The sequence below is a fragment of the Culex pipiens genome, chromosome 2 (assembly GCF_016801865.2).
Source record: "Culex pipiens pallens isolate TS chromosome 2, TS_CPP_V2, whole genome shotgun sequence".
NCBI classification, from domain to species: Eukaryota; Metazoa; Arthropoda; class Insecta; order Diptera; family Culicidae; genus Culex; species Culex pipiens.
The window spans coordinates 90411829-90419498 of record NC_068938.1 but is presented as its reverse complement, the minus strand read 5'-3'; positions in this window follow the sequence as shown (position 1 = coordinate 90419498).

Here is a 7670-nt window from a genome sequence, read left to right as displayed (position 1 = left end):
AAATGTGAAGACTATGGCTTGTTATTTTAATTTTTTTTTTGCCCTCCCCTTGACCTCGGCCAGGGCCGAGGGACAAAAACTTTATTAAATATTTGCATCGGCCTAAGCATAAAAAAAAACTAAAACATCAACTAATGTTGCATTAAACGTGATTGGTGAACCTACCAGGAGCGACATAATCCATTTAACCAAAATTTCATAACTTTTGATTGTTCTTATAAGGCAGGAAAAGGGTGGTCCATTCTGCCCCCAAGTGGATTTTAATTTAACACTTCCACCACCGATCCTCTAAATGATTTGAAGGTTCCGTTGTTGTTTGATTACCTTCGTAAAAGCTCCTGGTATTTAACAAACTTTTTCAAACAATCTAACTTTTGAGAAAGCTTATTTAAGAACCTCGAAATAAACAACATTTGCGTGGTTTTGTCAATAAATTTACATTTTTGCTCATGATTCGAAAAATATAATGAATTCAAACGTCGTTTTCAGCGTGGTGATGTTATTTGATGTCCTTTATAAGACCCTTGCCTTACAGTTGGTCTAAATTCATTCTAAAGCCCAAAACCAAGGGTGGCCCATTCTACCCCCATGGTCTATTCTGCCCCCCTGCCCCTACGTAAATATTCGAAAATCTGAAACTTTTAAAGGAATTTTCAGATCATTCATCATTCTATAGAGCGAACAATTTCCCGGGGTTACTAATTTCAAAAAAAAAGTTAAAAAAATAAAATTACAGGCCACGGTGTCAACATTTGTATGAAAAAAGTTTTTTAAAAATGCATTCTACACAAGTCCAGTTGTTTTGCAATAATTAATTTCCAAAATTGTTAAGTATTGACGAAAAATTTATTTTTGCGAGAAAAAAAGTTTTTGCGGTGCACATTGTAATTTCATAAAAGTTCAAAATAATTTTAAACGAGTCCAAACATGCTAAATATGATTTTCAATGCAGGAAATGGCATTTTAGATTGTTCTCAGTTGATTAGACTTCTATTTCCATTGAAATTTTGTTTTTTTTTTTAAATATGTTTTTTGCCCCCTGATTTTTTGGATCAATTTTGGGGGGGTGACATAAACTTTGAAAAATAATTGCAACGGCCTTAGTTTTCAAAATATGTTTTTGGACATGTCATAAAACATTAACCAAAAACTTGATCCTTTGATTAACTTGAAATTAGAGCGTCCAATTTCCCGGGAAACGGGACATTTTCTACCAATTTCCCAGAAAATCCCGGGAAATTTTAAATTTATTGAAAATTATTCTAATCTTGGTTCTGAATCAAATTTTGCATCAAAGTTGAATAGGACAGAGACTCTAATGGTTAAAATAAGTGTAAAGATCAACTAATTCATGCAACTACAAGAAAATGTCTATTTTTATCTAATTCAATAAGCTCAAATCGTGTAATAAATAAAAAAATGATCTCTGATATTTTTTGTTGAGAAGAATTTTTTCATCAAAGGTTCTGAACAGTTAATAAAATGAATCCACAATCTTATTTTTTTTAAACTTGCCTCTGTGACCAGTTTGAGAGTGTATGGTTTGACACATTATGTTGAATCGAATAAAATCATTCAGAAATTATTTTTTTCATAACAAATAACTTTTCTAAGCCAAGTTATACTGGTTTCAGCTCTTGAACAAAATGGTTGAGCTTTTTAGTTTTTCCTTAAAAATTAAACTTCTCGTGTTTGTTTTACATCAAACAACTCAATATTTTCACATATTTGGAGCAAGTTTTTAAGCAAAGTAGTTTTGAAATGATTTTGTAATGTTTTTTTCCACATGGTTTTCAGCTTTATTAATGACTTCTGTTAAATGTTTTTTCATAGAACGAAAACATGATTTAAATTCTAAGATAAATTGACATCATCCCTCTACCTTTTTTATGTTAAACCTTCTAACACCCATTGTTGCACCAGTGCTCCATAATTCTTTTACTTAAAATTTAAATTTTTTGATCGAATTGAAGTAATTCTTCTTGCAAAAAAAATCTCAATTTTGCTTTGGCGGTAAAGGGTTTAAATATTCTTTATTCGATATCCAATTATTATTTAAAAAGTATACCTGAATTGTAATAGTTTATTTTCATTAAGCAAGGTTTCTTCATTTTTTCTATAGCAATTAAGAAAAAATGGGTCCAAAAAATTAAGAAATTATATACTTCCGCTTATATTTCGGGAATTCCCGGGAAATTTATAAATTTCCCGGGAAACGGGAAATATTTTTTCACGGGCAATTCCGGGAATTCCCGGGATTTTTTTTTTCCCGGGACGGGAAATTGGACGCTCTACGAAATGCTACATAAAGTAGGTCGTTTTAACCCTCATAAGGCAAATGGTAAATTAGTAGTTTATGCAACAATTTCTTTGTGAAACTATCAAGTTTTCCTGTCATTTGAGAGATATAAAACGGCCTACTTCGCCATACCAATGCACTGTGGTCCAAACCCGAAATCTAGCGTGACAAAATATAAATATTGGAATTAACAAAATTAATAAATAAATAAATAAAATATTTCAGCTAAAACTTGTTTCTTCTTCTACAACCACTAGATCAATTTGTACATTTTTGGGCCCTTCTAGACAGTTGTAGAGCTTGTTAAAATGAACATTTCTATGCTTCTCCATCATCGGCTTCCTTCAAGAGCTTCAAGAAATCTGTTCCTTAGTGAGAATTTTGACTCTTTCGGGCGTTAGCCATCCGGCCAGCAACACTTTACGTCGGTGATTTGAACCCGATTCTTGGCTTGTCAATCTTGAAACTTCTAGTAGGCAGATTCTTCTTTTTGCAACTTGTTTCATAAACTACTATTAATTTATTCCAAATGATAATTTTCAACTTTTCATTTTACTGTGCAATTGATAGCTCAGTAAACTGCATTCCAGCTAAAAGATCTTTAATAAATATGCATGTTTGTCATCAAATTACTTTTTTAAACAACAATAAACAAAACCAACACATGTTTTGAATTACAACACAACAATAGTACGACACAATTACCTAATATAGGACACCTATAAAAAAATGGGTTTTCATTATCTCTGAATCTATGAAACAAGCAATGAGTTTCATCTGCTAATGTTTGAAAAAGAACGAGTATAGTGTAAACTTTACAGAATACGAAAAAGGAAAACAAATAAATTGAAAAAAATCCAACAAATTTCATGCAACAAATAATTTTTAAATGGAAATTTTCCTTTACAATGTGTGCTTTTTGATAGCAGATGTCGTGCCCCCCAAAACACGTCAATCATTCCCTAATCAGCTCAAACAGCCAAAACAAAACCTCGCTCTTTACGTAATATGGCTTAATGTCTTGTTCAAAGTAGAACTCTGTATTGAATCGCTCTAATTGAATGATTGTTTTCAACTGACTTTATTTACTCTGAAAAATCAAATTACACCGCCTGACTCGGCCTGCGTCAGTGCAAAGGCTAAAATTTTCATAAAAACAACATTCTACACACGAGCGAAAATTTAAATCACATGATTTTGTGAGCGAGATAGAGAGTGATATACAAAAATCCTCCAAACGCAATGTTACCCTTGTGCAATGTCAAACACGCACGAAAGACGAGAAGAGAATTGGGCGGCCTCGGCCAAAGGAAAGTTCTTGTTCGACCTTTCCACCGATAGACACAAACGTCACTCCCCGAAGTCCGTCAGTCCAACACAGTCAAAGTCAAAACCGTCTCACTTCATATTGGTCAGAAAACACGAAATTGTACGACAAAAGCGCGACTCACTTCGTCATCGATTTTGATTTCGTCACAACCAACACATATTGCCATTGTGAACATCCCCTTAGTCCTGGTATAATTCAATGGAGACGCCGGGTTGGTGGTGGTGGTGCGGGTGGAGGAGAAGCACACCTTCACTTTCGTTCGGCTTGTATGAGCGTTTCCCCGTTATGATGGTGAAATTCTCTCCGCTCCTCGTTTTGGGCTGACTCAGGCTGTATTGGTGGTGGCACGTTCCATCTTCCACGTCCGTACCAGTCGCAGAATTACATCATCACCAGTTAGCCGCGTTCGGCGAATAGCGCTCGCGGTCGATATCGTCTACAGTAACTGTTGGTGGGATGTTCAATGGAGTACATGACTTTGTGATTGCTGATGAGGTCGAATAATTTTAATTGAACATTTGATTTCATTTTACTGTACTGGATAGTAGTTTCGTTCATAACAGTTTTGTCCGCCATCTTGGATTTGAAATTTCTGAGTCACTTAGGATTATTTTTGATGGCATATTTGAGCTCAATGACCTAAATCGAGAAACCGGAAAAAAATAATTTTCTTAATGCGATTATACGAAGTGAAGTTTTCCAAAGATAATCAGGTCTAGACTGTATGAATAAATCATGTTATTTTTTACAGTCTACTCTCCGGTTGTCGATCTCTGATTTCTCAATATTTCTTTCTACTTCGGTTTCTTCAGTTCCTTAAAACCGCTGACTTCGATTGTTCCGTTCTATATCCTCATGCTTCCAATTCTCGACGTTACCTTCGATATTGACACATAGAAAGTCGACTGTATTTAGTAAAAAATCGTTTTCTAACATTGATTTTTGAAGCTTTCTCATTTCTCAAACTCTTAACATGCCTCTAAAGATTGGCTTTCCTTTTGGAATCGCTGGTTATAAACATAATTTGAGGATGAACGGCTTCAAAGTAGTAAACTATTGCAATTTGATATAAATCAATGTATCAGTTTCTTTAATTATTTTTTGTGGATTACCATCCGCCTCCATAAATATAAAGAAAACACCGTTTTGTTTCTGAAAATCCTCGATTTCACCGATATAATAGATAACTTCTTATTACACATGAGGGAAAGTGGGCAGACTTGATCCCAAGCCTGTATCTCTTTAGCATGTGGGTAAAAAAATAGCTTTATTCTAGAAAGTTGTGCAAAATTGACTCACCTCATTGTAGAAAACGAACCAAAACATTAAAAAATGTTTGGATTTAGTTAAACACATTTTTCTAATAAGTTCTGCAAAAAACCTTCAAGAGATCTTTTGTCTTTGTTTTGATATGTATAGAAAACACTTAAAATTTATCCAAAAAAAAAAAATTTTTTTACTTGAACTATTTGAAAATAGTAGTTTATGCAACAAGGTGCAAAAAGAAGATTTTTTCGGCACGAGTTGTACATTTATCCAACGAGGTTCACCGAGTTGGATAAACACGACGAGTGCTGAAAAAATCAAGTTTTGTAACGAGTTCCATACAACATTTTTTGCAATTTCGAAAAACACCCTTTGAGTGGAATGATATATCAAATGTTCATGTATTTTGTCAATTAACCGTTTAAATCAAAAAAATGTTGAAAAGTTTTACTTTTCGTAAAAAGTGTTGAAAAGTTCAACTTTTCAGCATCCATTTCAGTGCTGAAAAGTAGAATTTTTCAGCATTTATTTTGAAAAGTTCTACTATTCGATTCTATTATTTTTGGTACTTTTGGTCGTTAAGAATGATAAGAAAAGTAAGTAGTTTCACTACAGCATTGCAAAAAACATATTTATATTTTTATTATTTTATTATCGTTTATCAAAAATGCATGTTCTGGTACCAGATTTTAGCTACCGTAAAACGGGATGACTTTGATAGCCGAGGTGACTTTGATAGGTTCGCGATTTTTCCGCAAAATAAAGAGTACAATTAAAATACGTACGGGAATGGTTTAGAATCATATTGACCGTGGTAAAGAAGTCTCGGTCTCGGTGAGTTTTCAAAAAGACCTAGGAGCCATTGGTAAACAAAGCCTTTTTTGCAACGGTACTCGACCTACTTACGAAAAAACAATTTCAAAAATGCTTGAGATTGTTCATTTACACGTCCTTCAAGTGCTCTAAATCAAAGATAAATGAAATTTTGTTTAAATTTGGAGAAAAATGAAAATTAGTGTCGCAGGTCACGGTGGCTCTTACGGCTTTTTGAAAACTCACCCGAGAAGTGTTCAAATTACCTCAAGAAGAACTTTTCATAAAATTTTGAAAAGTTAAGAAAATGTTGATGAAAGTCATTATTCTAAACTTCTCAAAGTATCATGATTTTCTCAATGAACATGATTTTGAATCGGTAAACGGAAAGTCTTTTAGGATTCATTGGACAATTTTCCACTAGGAGAAGGTTAAATAAGTTTATAAATAATAAATATACGTGTTTTTAAAACACAATTTAAAAAATCTCCAAATTAATAGGCAATTTCAGTTGAACAAATTTCATGTAAAATGTGAAAACTTGTGATTCGTGCTACGAATTCAGTATAAAATGCAATATAAATCAAAAATTTTAAAAACAAAACGAGTTTTAAAAAATTTCAGGCAAAATTCCGACTTTTTAACAATTTACCTAAAATTTGTATGTACATATTTTGTTAAAAAGCTTATAAACTTAGTTAACTAAATATATACATTGATTTTTTTCCTAAAAACTATATCAGCTACTTTAGTGGTGGTACATTTAACGTACAAATAAAGTTTGAACATCTTAAATATGATTTTAACAAGAAAAACTATGAGCATGAGCATGAGCATGAGCATGGTTGACTGCCAATGAGCTGCTACTCCGTTATTGACAGATCAGCTGAAGTTAAACAATGAATCAAAAATGATCAGTGGGAGCCAACCATCCGTTCACTGTTTAACCTCTGAAGATCCCTACTTTATTAGTCAATACCGGCGCCCTCCCAAGAAGCCTGCAGTTCGACGAAAGGGAGGAATGTTAGTCCGATAGTTTAAGTTGCAGACTCATCAAACATACAGCTTTTTGCTATATACCTGTTGATACCGCATGAGACCGTTGAATCCACAGCATCTCCTTCAAGCATCACGTGATTAATTTTTTTTTTGGTTAGTACGATAAGGTATTGGCTTTTCGATGCCTCCCGAGCTACGACGCTATGGGGAGGACTTTCATAACAGACCCGTCGGCAAGCCTTCCGAGCAACGATGCTATGGGAAGGTCTTTCTGGTTAGCACACAAAATCACACACACAGTTATTTTGCTCCACTATTAACTCGACGATCCAAATTGTCAGTGCGTTTTTCGATCATTACATAGAAATGGCTTTTTTACCGCAAACAAATAAAACCTTATTCGAAAAATTCAAACACAATCCACCCGACGCCGTGCCTTCCGATCAACGATGATATAGGAAGGGCTTTGAAAATCACAAAACAATAAATTGAGACATACACAATTCACGACAAAAGGCACACAAAAAAAAACACTTTTCACTCACCCCATACGAACAGCGACACATAAGCACACAAAAAAAATAACCTGAATAACCACGACTTGACGTCCCCACTTCCAGCGCACCAATCTGATTTTAACAAGAAAAACTATGACTATCAAAGTCACCCCGGGGCCAGGAACTTAAACTAAGAATTTGTAACGTAACTATTTACTGTTGAACTGTGTACTGTTGAAAAAACTTTTTATCCAAAATAGTGCATGGACTTTGTGTGGCCTACCCCAGTACATGTTTTAAAAATAATAATCTGGAGAAAAACCTTACCTGTTGGAAAATATTCCAAAAACAAATTGAAATCCTATCAAAGTCACCCGTTTACGGTATCTCTAGCGTAAAATAAACATTGATCTTTTCAAAACTCAAAGTAGTAATATTATGAGATTTTCAGAACTTAATATTTTTG